The following is an 18659-nucleotide window of genomic DNA, read 5'->3' on the forward strand; positions in this document are numbered from 1 at the left end:
ACTTTAGTTTTCCAACATGTATGCACTTTTCCTTTTGTGAAACTGCATGTATATGTTACACACTCCTTTGGTTCTGTTAACCCATGTGTATACGCTCCATGGACAAAGTGAACCAGCGTATACTTTTCTTTCTTCATTCTTTGGAGTCTGATCTATAATCCTTTGCTGTTGACCTGCTGCACTATGAACTGTCATATGAGATAGTTGCCATTGTACATTACTTCTGAACTTATTCCTTTGAACTACCTTTCATTTTGTCACATCTTTAAACACAACTGCCATGCATTCTGTCACATCTGATATCTCTTCTATAGATTCATCTAGTTACCATATACAGGTGAGTTGTTATTCTACAAGTGGGTTTCCATCAAGTACAACACATGCATCGTAATGCCAACATCTATTTCTCTAGATAATACCACTGGAACTAGGGAGTCCATTTTTGTTCACATAAATGAATTCTCCACATAAAAAAGTGGCAAATCTACTGGGGATTGTGTTTTCCCTTTAGTGGTTTCCTTGGCCTAGCTATTTTCTACCTTTCAAAGCGACCTGAATTGACTTGTTTACACAATAATTGGCCTTAAGAAAACATAATATTAAGCTTGGTAGGTTTTTTGCATTGTATTTTAAGAAAATCAACCCCAATGCACTCTATGTTCTAAGAAAGAGTGATCCAACAAAATCTTCACTTTTTGTAAGTGCAATGGTTCCCACTAGTGCCCGTTCTACACATGTGATGATCCTATAGGATGCAAAAATTTGCATTCCTTTTCCTTACTTTTCATTTTTCTTTGGTCTAGAATTTTTCTTGAGTCTCTGAGTTTGTCTGTGTCTCTAAAAATCCATCATAGTGTTTACATTTGATTTTATTAGCCTTTGATGATAATTTCCTTGGTTTTTTATTCCTTCTTATCAATCATGTCTTTTGTAAACATTTAGCTTGATTATTGATTGGCTTGAATAAATTTAGATTACAGTCATATTATGTATGATTTCTTTTATCAATGATCTAGATGCATCCTAGTTTTCATTAGATTTGAAAACTAAGAGGAAAGAAAAGATAAAATTCCATTTTTTGCATCATACATAGGGTTTTGAATTTGAATTGGAGCAATTTCATTAAAAATATATACTTAGGAAGTTTTGTTTGATGCATTTTTTATTATTGCATTATTCTTTGTCTCTTCCCTCACATATATAGATCTTCATTGAAAATAAAAGAGTTCTTCTTATCATGCTAGATTGCATTATAGGGAATTTAGGTGAACTCATACCATGAGCCTTGGAACTCAAACATAATTGAAGATTAACTTTCAAAATTTACTCAGTGAACCTAAGGAGCATCTGTAGCATTAAAGACACACATAGATATGAAGGCTAGATATGTGTTTTTACTTATTTAAACGAAGGAGTTTTTGTTACTTATCTGCATTACATTCTGGGGGTAGTTGGTATTCCACGTACATAAGTATATCAAATTGTTCTCCACGCCCCCTTGGGAATATCAGATGGCACTCCATGCATTAAAAGTATATCAAAATACTTCCTATTGTAGATGAAACATTACACAACACTACCACAGACTGTGCATCCACGTACCTCCAGGTATATTTTGGAAGCGCTCCATAGGTTGTTATCCTACCATAGGTAACCGAGTCGACTACCTTGTGTATTATGATACACCAAACACAACATTTAGGGATATTTCCTACACATACTAGAAATGTTATATTGTAGTTCATAGTTACTTGGTAAACCATTTTCCCTAGTTACCCTTTTGTTTTATTTGTGTTGTTAATTTCTGAATTTAATTAAGCATGAAACAACATCCTCACTATGGAATAACACCTTAGTAGATCTTAGGTTGAGACTAATGGAAACGGTTCCTAAGTCCACCAATCAAGGAAACCCCTCTGAGGGGAATCCTAGTCCTTATCCTCCTAGAATTATTAGTGCTCCTTATATGGAAACATTTCCCCTTCCTAGATTTACCATTGGTTTACCAGTTTAGTTATTTTCAACCTCCCTGGTTCCAAATGTCCAAACTACTTCTCAACCAAGTAGTTCTCCACTTGAATAACATCAACCTCAAGTTGATCCTATTCCTTCTTCGCCTATTATTTCTTCATCCCTTCCTTCCTCCTCTCTTGGTGAAAGTCTTAATTCTAGTAACCAGGAAGCTAAGAAGAAGAAGAAAAGGACGAAGAAGAATCAAAATAAGCAGGGGGGGCAACTAAGAAAACATTGCTATGAATGCAACTAATGTTGAGAAATATTCTAATATTCGCTGTAAAATTAAATTCCCTTGCATGCTTTGAAAGGGTGATCACCTTCTTAGATATTGTCCTGGTATTCCATAGGTATTAGAAGTATGGTCATCACATCATCCCTTGTCATTAGCTTCTAGAGATCATGTTGGTGATAAACCATTAAGTAGTCATCGTAAGGTCCACAAGAAAGAGGGTAAAGTTAAGTTTCCCTATAGGTTATGTAAAGGAAATCATACTAATCACCTTTGTCTTTATTTGGATGAAGCCTTAAAAGTGTTGGAAAAAATTCAACTTGTCAACCATGACTTCAGACTAGTTACCAAAATATTTCTCCCAATCCCCCAATAGTTAATGAAGTGATTGATCTAAATCCAATCAATCCCACTCTCTTGAATGTGAATCCCATAAGTCCATTGCTAAACAACCATAAGTTAATAAATTGGTTGACTTGATTCCACCTTCAATTCATCATACCTTTCCTTAGAAAGTGAAGTTAAGACCACTCAAGTTCTTGTTTCTTCAGATCCTCTCAAACAAGGGGAAAGTTCTCCTAATGTCACATAACCCATTCCAAGTAATGACTCACTTAATCAAACTATTGAATAGGTACAAGTAATTCAACCCATTTATAACATGCCATAGGTGCCAATTAGTTAGCCCATTCTAGGAATGATGCAAATTCTGTTAGGGAAATTGTTACAAGGAATACCCCAATCTCCTGTTGGTAAAAAAAAACCATGCAACAAGCTTATGTAGGCCAATATTTCCAAGGTCAAACTTTTCACCAATATTAGGGCTTTCTTGGGACTGGAAATCCTAGTATGGGTTATCCTAATTATAAAAACAATCTGTATCAAGGTGGGATGAAAATGTCAGTATCACAATCTATCCCATATTATCCTGGATATCCTTCACTAGTAGTTAACCTTCCCCCACAAGGTTACTGAGATGCATAGGGGATGGAGCAGAGTTCATTTTCTTGTGTCAAGCTTGTTAAAGGATGAAACAAGGTTCCTAGAGTAGAGTTCCTTGTCTTGTGTCAATCTAGTTAAAAAATGAAACAAGGTCCTTTGAGCATAGTTCTTTTCCTATGTCAATCTCATAAAAAAAATGAAACATATCCCCTTCCAATTTGAGTATTTAACTAGATCTCATAAATGTTGAGTTGATTCTTTCACTTGTTCTCATAATTGAACTTTCATTCCATCCGCCTATTAGTAACTAGTAGTCTACTTAGGTGAAAGGAATTAAGCTTGGGGGCCATGTCCTTAGAAATAAGTCATTATGTCGGGGGCATGAAAACAAATTCCAAGAATAGTTTTTATTTTGTTTCAATATTTTGTAAAATTGAAACTGATGAGCCTCAGTATTGCAGCAAGAATGTTGCAACTCCCAAGGCTACTGACTTTAATTATCAACTCGGGTTTCGTAAAAACTTAAGAGGTATCAAAACTATAAGCGCAACATACAATGTGTCATTCTTTCGTTGTTATGATATAATGGAGTGAATGTAATGAAAGCAAATCCTAAACGAATTTGATAAATGTAAATGTTACATTGAAAATAAATTAATCGTAGGCAAGAACAACAATTTCTAATTGAAATCCTAAGAACATGAATTCAAATAAATAGGTCTAATCTACTTTCTAAAAAAGCATGTCCTAGTTGGTGTTTATTCTTCCTCAACCATTGATTTAGAGCCTAGGGGTCATGATTCAAGCCTAAGAGACAAAAGCCAAGATTTGTGAGCAAATAAGGGCAAGTATATACATGCTAGAAGAGTCTTACAAGAAGTTACAGGTGTTGCTACGGGAAGTTACATGCTGCTATAAGAAGTTCTGATATTTGCTACAGGAATTATAATTCACCAAATGACCAAGTGACTCAAATCCAAATGGGATGGGACCAATTTTTTATTGAATAGTATGTATTAGGTATCCACCAATTGGAACCACTCAGAAATACCCTTGTTAACACCTGCTAAAAAATAGCAAAAAGTTACCAGTCTAAAATCTAGAAATTTGAGAATTAGTGAGCTAGTTAATCTATCAAATGCATAACCTAATCAAGTGAAAATGAAATGGGGAGTTTTTTATTATCAAATTTAATTTTTTTATGATCTAATGCAAGTGGAATAAACTCAAATGAGGCTCATTAGCAGGTTCTAAAAAATATCAGAAAATTACTACTATTTGCTACAAAGGACTTCCATAATTTTAGATTTGTGAATAAACAAACTAATCCAAGTAGTTCAATGATTACTATGAAAATACAAAGCTATTTCTAAGATGAATTCATTCTTTGATCCTACAAAAGAACTCACTTCAACCATTTAACCCAATCCTACAACCAGAAATCATCAATAATAAATGTAGAAATGGGGAAAATAAGAAAAAGAGATGCATGCGAATAAGAAGTGAAAAGAAGATAAGTAAATTATAAAAAAGGACTCTGAGGCTACTTGGATGGCCAATCAAAAGTAAACATAGAGTCATATGAAGGATACTAAGATTTAGAAGCTAAAGATGCCGCCACACTTCATTATTTCCATTAATACAATTACATCCCCGCAAGAAATCAAAGCGGAGTTGCAAAAATACAAGTTTTCTCCAGAAGAAGACTAAGAAAAAATAACACCTAGAGGAAAATTCGAATTTTCACTTATACAAAATTATGAGGAAGCATTCTCCTTGAAAAGAAGAAGCTTTCCCCTCCAAAATCCCTCAAATAGCAGATCTAGTTCCTGACACTAGGAGTCTGCATTAAATGACAGGGAACACATTCCTAGATTTTCTCACTCAATGGAGCTCCAAAATTTTCAATAATTTTATAACATATTGTTGATTTATTATCTAATATTGATCCTCTTGTAGTAGGGAGCAAGTCCCTAAATTATGTCCTCCTCCAAATCTTCATAATCTACCCAATATTCTTGGAATATTCTACAAAAATAAATAATACTAGGCACAAATATGAAATCATCTCTAAACCTTCCTAATGAACATATTAAAGATAAAAACATTATTAAGTGTAGAAGGATAGGTTTAATATAGCATTCATTTTCCTAATAAAGGTTAGATGGGCCTTAATTTGTGTCTAATTTTGAGACCCATCATACTCGCCTACTGAAACCATTGTTCACCCTCTAAGCAACCTATCCATCTTCCTTGCCTTGTTGTTCTTCATATATGTTAACATGTTTCATGCTTTGTTTTCTGGTATATTAGATGCTCTTTCTACTGCTGTTCTTGCTACAACATTTTTTCCCTATCTCAGTTTCCCAAGGAAACCCTAATGTAGGTTGATGTTGCTTCTTTCTCTTAGGTGATTCTTTAACTATAACGATTTTTATTTTTGAGGGAAATGACTTGCTTTTAGTTCATCTTCTTGGCCACTTTGATCATGTAAATTTACTGACAACTCAAGTGAAATCCCATCATCATACCCCCTTACCTTTTGTTTGCACCCTTGCCATTTCCATTGAATATTTTCTTGCTTCCCAAGGCTCTAGAGAATGTTTTGGATGAAATTTTCCCTCCTGTAGCACTCTGTAAGTTTCTTGTAGTAGTTTCTCAGCCTTCCTAGGAAAAAATGATTTTCCTATAGCAATTACAGTCTTCCTATAGCGATCTAGAGAGGGGTTGAAATTTGATTTGGGAGCTACTGGGATGATGGAGAGCAGTGAGTACATGAGTTGCACACAACCTGAATCCTATAGAAACTAAATTTTGCATGCCAAGAGGTGGTGGGACCACCTTTTATTTACTTTATTTCTTTTCCTCTTTTATTTTATTTATTTATTTATTATTATTTTTGTTGATTTTTCCATTATTTTTTCCTTTTCTTTTTTTCTCAATTTTTTTCTATGTTTTCATTGCATGCAAAATAAAATAATAGTTCTTTGAGTCAATTGAGTTGGCCCTCACCTACCCCTTCACATTCATTGTCTTCCATCATGACTAAATGATTACATCCCACTTTCTCAAGTCCTCTTGATTTTTGTCTTGTCCTCTCCCCCATCTGTGGGTATCTTGGTGGAAAAGTGAAGTTAATTGCGAGATAAGGCCAAAGCTTTTCTACTACTGAGTTTGGCTATAAAAAAGAACCTTTTCCTTTATACTTACAACAATTTTTGAGCTAAAATAAGTATGAAGGAGAGGTTTTGAGGGTTGCGTTGCCTTACCATTGATGTATTTTTGCAGGTGATATTAAGGTTGTTAATATGATTGTTCAAGTTGCATTTGGTGGTTCTAAAGCTACTAGTGATGATCCTTTGGTGGTTTCATGCTACTTATGAACAAAGATAATGGATGATATGTTGGCTTCTTGAGGTGTCATCTTCTTATGCGTTTTTCTCAATTCATTGGCTTTGCTCTCAGTTTTTTCTCTTTAATTGTGTTTGGCTGATCAAAGTTGTCACTGTAGGTCTTCTTGATGGTGGATCAAGCTACTATTCCTTAAGATGATCAATGACCCTGTAGTAGGCCTACAAAAAATTTTCAGCTGCCCAAGATCGAGGATATGATCCTGTTACAGGGAAAAGTGTCTACTCAGAACTGCTTATCCCACTAAGGTGTGATAGCTGCCTTAGAAACAAACAAAGTAAAGCTACTTTCATTTTTCCTTTATGAAGTATAGATAGAGAAGAACAAAGAAGACCAACCTCTGTCTTGCGCTAATCTCCTGGTTCGATTCCTCTCTTCCTTGATAGTCTTTCACTACTTGTTCTTTTGCACGTCTAGCTTCACAGAGTACCTGTAAGATCACAGTAGCATAGCACTATACAAGAACATGGATCTATAATCATAAAAAATCTAGGATTAGATGTAAATTGACCATACAAATGCAGCAAATATAAATGACACAAGAGTATGGAGGAAAACTTGAATAGCTTTTATTGATAAACAAGAAAGAGCCAAGGGGAGTTACAACCAGTTGTTCTGACCCAGCATCATCCTCTCAGCAAGGAAGCCCCTCTTCACCTCATACAAAGCTTAGATCACCCAACAATCTGATGTTTGTCTCAAGAAACCAACAACAATTCCTTACAATATGCAAAATTCCAGCCTCTGGATCTCTGGGATGAGGGATCCATATATAGATATCTGTAAGGGAGATGAGTCATCTTATGATTTGATTAGTGTCTTCCCTCTGATAGTTCTTGCTTCCACTTGGAGATTGATGATCTCTCACTCATCCTTGGTCGAATTCAGAGAGGCAAGTGTCACAGAAGAAGTTTCTGGAAGCTTCCATTGCCTCTCCACCTCGCGGAATGACACTTCCATTTGTCATTTCTTTCCCATCTCACCCCATAGAAGGGCTTTTTGAAATGCAACGCACCCACACAGTGTGTTTAGGTGAGATGCAACGCACTTTGCCTATGGAGCAGCTGAAATGATCTTGTTTTGACTAATTCTGAGCAGTTTTTCATGGAGAACTTCTGGGAGAAGCTGTAATCAGTTGACCTTGCTCCTTTAGGGGTTAGAACAACACTTTTAGGGACTTAGGAGCCCTTGGTTTATGGACATTTTATGCTTGGGGTTGCAGTGCCCAAAAATGTCTATAACAGTTGCCCCCTAAAGCATGAGGTCGTTAATCTTTTGATGTCGGGTGAAATGCTTTATTATGAGGATCCGAAGTTCTTTCAAGCTGGGAGGAGACCTATAATAAGATACAATACAATACATTATCTTCATAATATTTTCATGATCTAGCTGAGGCGGGCATTCCCTTGCTCAGATTTATAAATTCATTTTCATGTACATAGGACAAACAATCGTCTGAGTGTAGACTGATGATTCTGGTAGAGCCATCATCCCTTTGATTGGATGATTATCTGTGCAGCAATGATGTACATTTATTGTCTTTATTTCCCTGAATATATATCGCAGCCTGGATGGATGAAACTAGATCTGGGGTCTTCAATCCCATTCAATCTTCACTCGAAGTACAAGTCGATCCATGTGAGAGATGTTCTGGCGTCGAACATAGAAAGACATCGCCTGATTACCAGCCAATGATGTAAGTTGTTAACAGGCACGAGAGGAATCACCGATAATGATAATGACCCTCAAGGTACTGTAGTACAATTCACGTGGTGTGAATAAAGGACTTGGCGTCGAACACCACGCAAAATCTTTCGGTTGAAGGCCATTGATGTAAACCTGTCGCCGGAAGTGAGAAACTTGCCACTGAGGCATGCAAGCTTCAAAGTACTGAATGGAGTGTTCCTAGATCGACTTCTTGGATAATGAGCTGATGTCGACAAGAAGCGATCCATCACAGGAGGGCATTAATGAATCCCACATCAATGACACAGAACAGAGCAAATGATTTTAATGGAGGTGAAAACGATCTGGTGATATAAGGTTCAGGGTGGTGGTCATGAAAGAATGGAGTATAAATGTATTGTAGTGGGTAGACACAGGTGAATTCTCTGAATGACTTCTGTTGAACATATCGGCGACACTGACGTGATGGATTGGTAGCATTAACCCCAAATGTGGATGGTGTGATGGGACCATGGTGATGTGACCAGTGAATGAAACAACCCAACCCGACTTGGATGCGGAGTGAAAGTGTCATGTTCAAGAGCGACTTGCTACCAACAAAGTTTCTTCAAGTTTTCTTCCCAATTTTTCCCCAGTCATTGCTGACCAGTACCTCTTTATTTTTGTCAAGCTTGAGGAGGATAACATATGCTTGTTCTATAATTTTCCCTTCGGGCAAACCCATCGCTATGTTTTAACGAGCCTAGCGATAGTGAAACTCGTTCTCGTCTATAGACAAGTTTGTCGCTATTAAAATTTTAACGAGTTTAACGACAAAGATAACTTGGTCCTTTTCAATTTTAGAGAGTCTAAAAAGGGACGTAAAGGAAACTCCAAAATTCCTTTTTAGTCATCTAATCCCTTAAGTCCGAAAAAGTATAAAACAATACAGAAGGGATGAATTTTCGATCCTTTTAACGAGCCGAACAAAACAAGCGTTCGATCTTTTTGTGTAATAATCCCTCAGGTCCAAAAAGATTAAAATTTAGAGGAGGGATAGCACTTCTGGTCCCTTTAATGAGCTGGAGAGGCCAATGGCTCGGCAATATTTTCATATTTTACGAGTCAATTGAAAAGAGCTTAAAGTAGACTCGTCTTCTGAGGAACGAGTGATAAAATGGGTAGCAGCTGATTCCAGGTAAGGTTTGGAATTTTCCAATCACGGCAGTGTTACAAGGATGGCTAACATGATCACTCTGCGCAACTGTTCCTCAAAATGGGTAAACAATCAAATGGAGGTGAATGATCGGCCAATGTAAAAGTGGAGGTGACAGTGCAAACACGACCAAGGCTTTAAAGGCTAAAGTATTACATTCACGATGGTTATTTACCGGAAATTGTTTCATTTTTTAATGAGCTTAAACTCTGGAGGAACATGTGCTCATTGCTTATGTTTATTTTTTAACGAGCATGAAGTCCACGCTAAAACTGCTCGAATAATCCAGTCGTATAATAAGAATGTCCCATTTAAAATGTCAATTTTTAGAATTTTGCCCCACATCCTTTCTTGATGCAAGTTAGGAAACGACCAATCCAAAAAATAGATAAATGATCGCTCTTTGCTTGCACGCCAAAAGGTTTGCATGCCCCCAGGTATAAAACAAAATTTCAAGGTTACCCCTTCTTCTTTCTGTTAAAACATTTGTTTTACCGAGAGAGATCTACCTCTTACAGGTTACCAAAGATTTTTCTATTCACGGTGTAAACAAAACACTTCTTCGATGATGTTTATCGAAATAAACAAAGGTGAGTGGCAATGCCTGCCAACTCACATAACTTTGACAAGAGAATCTTATTCTAGTCCAACTCCCTCTTCCAATCACGGACGGGAGTATGGAGGTCATATACTCTCGCGGAAACCTACCCTATACCCGAAGTTTTCCTGCCGAAGCAGACCAGGGTGCTTGCCCCCTAGGTTTCAGTCATGTCCCCCGAATCACTCGCGCTCATTAGGTGGACGGACTGGGGATTGAGACATTTCTTGCGTGAAAATACCATTTAGGGATGGCATATGACTATTTGCTCTGTGTGATCCGGGAAATGAAAGCTGGTCTACGAGCTTGACCACTCTTCCTTCGTGCGGAAAACACATTACTCTAAAGAGTGAGGAGACAATCGCTCCCGTGCAATAAATATAGTCTCGTCCAAGGAGTAGATTATAATCCAGGGGTCCTTGGACTACCATTACGTTCATTTGAATGGTTTTCCCTCTCAATGTTATGGGCACATTGGGAAGGATCCCTAATGGTCGACTGGTTCCTTTGTCAAAGCCTGTTAGATTTCTCCTTTCAGGAAAAAGTGATGGTGAACCAAGCGCTTTCCAAGCAGTCGGGGAAAGGATACTCACAGAAGCCCCTTCATCTATGATGGTACTGGCCATAACCATTCTATATATTTGAACAATGATTCGGAATGGTATACTAGCCGGTAAACGGGGTCTTCCTAGTTGATTCCAGTCAAAGGAGACAACTAGGTTACTTGGAGGTGGGACCGAATAGACGGACGGGTACGACTCTGACGAACTTCCTTCCTGCGGTAAAGGAACAGGTAAATTTCCCCCATGTTCATCGGAGTCTGTGTTCACGAAAATAATTTGGACGGTGTCATCCTTGTTCTCTTCGGTGACTGTATCATCTGAAGATGGAACCTCTGAAGGCAAGACCGGGTCAACTGCTGCCTCGACCTTTTGAATTTCGTCTGGTATGGGTTCAGATGGTTTTTCTTCAATGATAGATACTTCAGCCGACCACTTGAGCGGGCCAGCCGGATTTTCAACTAGTGACGGACTCGGCAAGAGTTTTTTATATCCAGGAGGAAGTCGTAACGGTGAAACCGGACGATTGTCCAAAACTCTTTTAGCTTCGTCTAAGAAGGGACAACGGTGGACGGCATGATCGCCTTTGCACAATTTACAAGGAAATCTATATTTTCCTTTTTGTCCTGGGGCTTCAGTTTCACTAGTCAATGGTGTGTTTTCAACATGATCATCAGAGGTTGACGACACCAGGTTGTGCAAACGAGGAGACCAGTCCCTTAAGATCCGAAGGATGCAAGGACAATCTCTATGATAGTGGTCTCCTTTGCAAATGACACATGGCGATTTAGGCTCGGTCGGTGCAGTGTGTGGATTTTCGCTAGACGATGCTTGGTTGCCCCCTTTCGCTTTTGGCTCCTTCTTCTTCTTCTTCTCTTTCTTCTTCTTTTCCTTCTTCTTCTCAGGTACTTGACTTTTGGCTTTACTGGCCCCATCAAGCGAAGAGGAAGGAGGAGAGAAAGAATTGGAGGAAGTAGAAGGTTGGTGGGTAACTCTGGAATCGTCTAGTTGCTGACTCGATTGTTCAGGAATTGTGGTGTTCTGAACGACAGAGGTTGAGAAGAGCCATATAGGCAAGCCGATTTCAGTCCTGGAAGTGACAATGTGGCCATATGGGGTGCACCAACATCTCCCCAAGAGGAGAAGGGACTAGGATTTCCTCTAAGGGGAATTCCTTGGTTGGTGGGTTCCATTTTCTCAACCCAAGATCAACGTAGGAAAGGGTGATGAATATTCCGTTTAAAATAAATTTTAGACGCTTTGACACAACTATTTTTTCAATTTTTAAGAGTCGAGAAAAAACAAAAGATGACTCTAGTCGCCTTCGATTTTTAATGAGCCTGAAGTGACAAGTGCTCAGATGGACCTTTTCCGTTAAAGAGTCTGAAAAGGAACGAAAGGGACTGCTCTGGAAATCTAGGTAGAGGGATTACCAAACCAATCGCAAAATTGTAGAATAATTTTTATGGTATGGCAGTCAATCTTCCCGAATGCTGTGTTCAGTGCATTGCGATCGATAGGGTGGCAGACACGGCTTCCTATGGATAAAGGATTAAGCCTATTGTGGTCTCCCAAAATATACTTGACGGTACGTGGGAGCACAAGTCCATACTGGCACTTATCGTCTCAAAGTGGACGAATCACCCAACCATCAGTGAGAACAACAGTTACCAGGCTTTACGACGCCGGAATATGTCTCTAGCCTAGACTTCTAAATGTTGTGCGTTAGGTTCCAAAGTGTTGTTAGATTCATTGAATTTATTTTATGGTTGATCTTGTTTATGAAGTTTTCCTTTCAGGTTCACTGTGAGATGTAGTATAATTCCTAAAATGCAATCTAAGATGATAAACAATCTTTTATCTCCTTTTTGCAATGAAAATCCTAGCTACTAAGGAAAGAAAGACATAATTCTTTCACAAAGAGCAAAGAGCACACTCTAAATGCACTTTCCTAAATCAAACCAATCAGACTGTCTAAATGCAAATGCACATGCATGTATTTGTTTTCGACTTTCTTAGTATGTAGATGATAAAAAGAAAGTTGATGCACAAATCTAAATTACTTTTGAAGCGACAGTTATCAACAAGTTTCTTTTCGAAATAAAAAATGGCAGCAATCACAACACCTTACGATTTGGAAATGAATACTTGTTTTCGACACTAGAAAAATTACAAATTCAGACCAAAAACAATAGTAACAGGATAATTGACTATCTACAACAATCAAACTCTTTCCTATGATTGAAAACGACACTTGTGACACTTTCAAATCAAAGGACGACAGTGTGATTATGTTACTTTTTGCAAAGGAGAACTGAAAATGACTCAACAAACACACAAAAACATTTACAGTTCTTTTGTACAAAGGAGGCAGAATAACAGCAAGGAAAAGGGGTTTCAAACAGAGATATACTGATCACAGGTAGCAAAACTCATGAATAGAACTGGAAAGAATGAATCACAGAAACCAAAATTGCACAATGCCTAGTCTGATCAGCGCACCTATAACACAGGGAATTTGAAATGCAGCGCACCTACTACACTCGGGAAGTGCGCTGAATTTCAGATTCTCAGAATAGTACCTGCGCTGGGCCAGAGACGAGACTTTGCTTGGGTTTCGGGTCACAGTTTGCAGTTCAATTCATGGGTTTTGGTCGAGCAATAGGTAATCAGTAATGCAACAATCAGGGGTAGATCTAAGGAGGATCTAAGAGCTACCACAAGGGCAATCAGAGAGTTTGTGAATCAGTTGTTTAAATCATAAAAAAATCCTGGAGATTGACTGAAGTGGCATTTATCTACTTTGCATTTGCATAGCAAATGCAGTTCGAAAGCTACCTGGCTCGACTTCAGGCTCCGTCTGTAAGTTTATGAAATAGACAACAAGGAAGATAAACAAACAAACTAACTCGTCCCCAGCGGAGTTGCCATTTTGTTACAGGGAAAAGTGTCTACTCAGAACTGCTTATCCCACTAAGGTGTGATAGCTGCCTTAGAAACAAACAAAGTAAAGCTATTTTTGTTTTTCCTTTATGAAGTATAGATAGAGAAGAACAAAAAAGACCAACCTCTGTCTTGCGCTAATCTCCTGGTTCGATTCCTCTCTTCCTTGATAGTCTTTCGCTACTTGTTCTCTTGCACGCCCAGCTTCACAGAGTACCTGTAAGATCACAGTAGCATAGCACTATACAAGAACATGGATCTATAATCATAAACAATCTAGGATCAGATGTAAATTGACCATACAAATGCAGCAAATATAAATGACACAAGAGTATGGAGGAAAAGTGAATAGCTTTTATTGATAAACAAGAAAGAGCCAAGGGGAGTTACAACCAGTTGTTCTGACCCAGCATCATCCTCTCAGCAAGGAAGCCCCTCTTCACCTCATACAAAGCTTAGATCACCCAACAATCTGATGTTTGTCTCAAGAAACCAACAACAATTCCTTACAATATGCAAAATTCCAGCCTCTGGATCTCTGGGATGAGGGATCCATATATAGATATCTGTAAGGGAGATGAGTCAGCTTGTGGTTTGATTAGTGTCTTCCCTCTGATAGTTCTTGCTTCCACTTGGAGATTGATGATCTCTTACTCATCCTTGGTCGAATTCAGAGAGGCAAGTGTCACAGGAGAAGTTTCTGGAAGCTTCCATTGCCTCTCCACCTCGCGGATTGACACTGCCATTTGTCATTTCTCACCCATCGCACCCCATAGAAGGGCTTTTTGAAATGCAACGCACCCACATAGTGTGTTTAGGTGAGATGCAACGCAATTTGCCTATGGAGCAGCTGAAATGATCCTGTTTTGACTAATTCTGAGCAGTTTTTCATGGAGAACTTCTGGGAGAAGCTGTAATCAGTTGACCTTGCTCCTTTAGGGGTTAGAACAACACTTTTAGGGACTTAGGAGCCCTTGGTTTATGGACATTTTATGCTTGGGGTTGCAGTGCCCAAAAATGTCTATAATAGATCGCTCAATGCTTCATGTTGGTCAATTCTTCATTCTGGTGCTTCCAAGTGGTTTTGATTATGGTTCTAGAGGGCTTGTGTAGACTGCTACAAGACTGTGTGTCTTCCTGTAGTAGTCAAATAAACCCTCCTAGGATCATTATTTCCTTTAGGTGACACCTTTAAAAATATTGATAATTCATGAGTAATATTTTGATAAGGATGAAAGGCCTTTTTTGTGGTGGAAGGCATGGAATAATGGGTGAAAATGAAGATTTTTCAAGGACAAGGATGAAAATGAGTGGTGAAGAGGTCAAATGGTATGGAAAATGAATGATGAGGCTATGGTGGACCTATCTCAACCTTCCCTAAAGAAAACATGACCTTTTGACCCATTTCTAAAATTGGATTACCTCCTGCAGCTTGTTCTCAGTCATCCTATAGCAAATCAGAACTTCTAGTAGCATTTCAGGAAAACCCCCTGTAGATTTTTTTTTTATGCATATCCTGGAAACGGTAGACTGGATTGATCTGGAATTTGGTGATAATGTTGCCATCATCTCTATGAATCTATGTTGGAAATAATACTGAGAGGGGGGGGGGTGAATCAGTATTATCTAGTTCTTTTTAATAAGTCTTCCTTATTTATACTTTGAATTATTCTTGTATGTCAGTACCATAAAACAATGAGCATGAACAAGAAAAATAGACAGTCACACCAAAGAACACCAGATGTAAGGTGGAAACCCAATGTGGGTGAAAACCACCTGCTGCAATATGTCTCTATCTTCTTTCAATTAGAAACTCCTTTTACAATGATTTTGTACTGGTGCAGTCCTTTACCAGAACGCAGGCTGCAACCTGCAGAGAGCTACAACTCTCTCTCATTTTCCAGTCTCTCCTGGAAGGGAGCTACAACCCCCTACTTCTTTTCTTTCAAGGACCACTTTTCATAAATTTTCAAACTGGATCCATGAACATCAAATGATCATCAAGTACAAGTAAATCACCCAGTCAACTGCAGTAACCAGATCAATAGTAACAGTAAACTAAACCTAGAACACCTTATCAACAGAGAAAAGTCAGTCAGATAAATGCCTTAAGACATATACACAATTTTTCTTTATCTGGCATGCGTTGCTACGCACTTCACCTTCTGCACTTCTGCGTATCCCCGCAGACAGCCTTGAGCCTCACTGCGTATCCACGCACTGTTCCTTTAAACGCGCCGCGTACCTTCACTGTGCCCACGCACCCACTGCTTCTATCGCACCGCGTACTACTACTGTGGCCACGCACTCTCAGATGCTATCGCGCCGCGTATCTACGCACCTGCGGATTTTGTAGCGCCGCGTACTTTCACTGTGCCTCCGCACCTGAACCTCTGTCGCGCTGCGTACCCACGCATTGCGCCTTCTTCTGCTCTACGTACCCACACACTGCGCCTTCTTCTACTATGTGTACCCACGCACTTGCACTGTTAATCACCTGTGTACCTCTGATTAGGGCCGAATTGGCAGTCCCCCAGTGTGTCACAGATAGTCAGATGCCCAGATCTGATCATGCGCCCGAGAGATCACACTTCATAGATTCACTTTCAACTTCACTTTTATATAGATCAAGCTTTTAAACCGATAACCCAATATTTCAGATCTTAAGATATTCAATTTGCAAAGATGCCTTAGCCAAGTGATCTCCTTCCCTATTTATAGTCAAGCCCTTATTCACACCATGGGACAAAACCATCAATAACCAATACAAGGGATCCAAACCGGGGCAAAATTATATCCTATACCACGGGCCAAAACCATAGAATCAAGAATGGCAGGTTAAATACCACGGGCCAAACATAAGAAACCCCACGTGAGCGCGCTTCTCTGCCTTGAAGTGAGTGAACTGGGGGTACGCACCTCATGAATGGGTAACCTGTGGGTATGAACGCACTTCTTGGCCGGCGTACCTGTGGGTACGCACCTTTTGAACCATTCACCTGCGTACCTCTTAATTTCCAACATTTTGAGAGCCTGATCAGAGCATTGCCACTTGAGGGTGTTGCCATCAAGTACAACATCTGTAACATAGAGCCATACCAGAATCATAATGCCAACAATCTCCCCCTTTGGACTTGATGGAAACCTCAAGATCCTCAACGTCATTCTCCCCCTTTGACATCAAGGGCAAAGGGTTATGCTCCCCCTAAGAACATGCTCCCGCTGACTAAAAACCAGATCTGCAAAGAAGAACCATAATCCACCAAACACCATAAATGACCATGAAAGAGATAGAGACATATTGCAGCAATATTCAGACTAGCATCCATGATCTCCTTCTGTACGTCCTCCATAATTCCAACAATGCATTATATGCTCCCCCTGAACTTGTGCCATTCGATCTTCGACCAATCTGCAACCCAGCACATGTACGCATATGCCCCAGATGAGCCTTGCGTACAACCAACCATCAGAAGAGAATTAACAACAAGATGATGCATCAACAACCCCCAGCTTTTGCCTGAGGTATTCAAAGGTCTCCCTGGGCAATGGTTTGGTGAGTATATCAGCAACTTGTTCCTTAGAAGGAACATATTCCAACTTGACCTTTCGTTCAAGTACTTGTTCCCGGAGAAAATGATACTTGATCGGTATGTGCTTGGTCTTTGAATGCATGACTGGGTTCTTTGAAATGCTGATTGCACTTGTATTATCACATAAGATGGAGATGGGTGGTATACAAGTGATTTGAAAATCCTGCAACGTCTGCATCATCCAAAGGAGTTGAGTGCAGCAAGATGCAGCAGCAACATATTCCGCTTCAGCTGTAGACAAGGCAATCGAACTCTGTTTCTTGCTGAACCAAGATACTAATCTGGAACCCATAAAGAATGCACCACCACTTGTGCTCTTCCTGTCATCCACGCTTCCGGCCCAATCTGCATCTGTATAAGCATGAAGTGTGAGATCTGTATCTCTAGGATACCATAAGCCATAGTTTTGAGTTCCTTGAAGATATTTGAAGATTCTCTTTACTGCCTGAAGATGAGTTTCCTTTGGATTTGCCTGAAATCTTCCAACTATTCCTACTGCATGCATTATGTCTGGTCGGGTACCTGTCAAATAAAGTAGACTGCCAATCATAGATCTGTAGGTTGGTTGATGCACTGCTGCTGATTCATCATTTGCACTGAGGTTACATCCTGTGACCATGGGTGTACATACTGGTTTTGCATCTTCCATGCCATATTTCTTCAAAATCTGCTTGAGATACTTGGTTTGAGACAAAAAGATCCCTCCTTCTTTTTGTTGGATTTTCAAACCAAGAAAATATGTCAGTTCTCCCAGCAAGGACATTTCGAATTCTTTCTGCATTACCAAGGCAAAGCTTTGACTCATAGCTTCTTCATTGCTGCCAAAGATAATGTCATCTACATACACAACAAGTATTAGCAATTTGTCGTTTTCAACTTTTATATAAAGATTGCTATCTGCTGATCCTTTTGAAAAACCTTGTTGATGAAGATATTTGTCCAAACGATAGTACCAAGCCCTTGGAGCTTGTTTGAGACCATAGAGAGCCTTTTTCAATCTGCATACAAGATTTGGATCATTTCCAAGAATGAAACCATCTGGCTGCTCAATGTATACTTCTTCTTCCAAGTCTCCATTCAGAAAGGCTGATTTCACGTCCATTTGAAATACTTTGAAGTTTTGAAAGCTTGAGAGAGCAAGGAACATTCGGATGGCCTCAAGTCTTGCAACAGGAGCAAAAGTTTCTTCAAAATCTATTCCTTCTTGCTGCGCATACCCTTTACAAACAAGTCTGGCCTTGTTTCTAATTACTTCTCCATTTTCATTCAATTTATTTTTGAAGACCCATTTTGTCCCTATAACATTCTTATCCTTTGGTCTAGGAACCAACTCCCAAGTGTTGTTCTTTTCGATCTTCTCAAGTTCTTCATCCATTGCTTTGACCCAACATTCATCTTTGCATGCCTCTTTCACATTTTGTGGTTCAGTGGAAGAGAGTAATGCCAAATAGCTTGAAGCTTCTGCAATTGTTCTTCTTGTTTGTAC

This window comes from Pinus tabuliformis, chromosome 7 (genome assembly GCF_031772625.1).
Source record: "Pinus tabuliformis cultivar Carrire ecotype Pingquan chromosome 7, CPIR1, whole genome shotgun sequence".
In the NCBI taxonomy this organism is placed as follows: Eukaryota; Viridiplantae; Streptophyta; class Pinopsida; order Pinales; family Pinaceae; genus Pinus; species Pinus tabuliformis.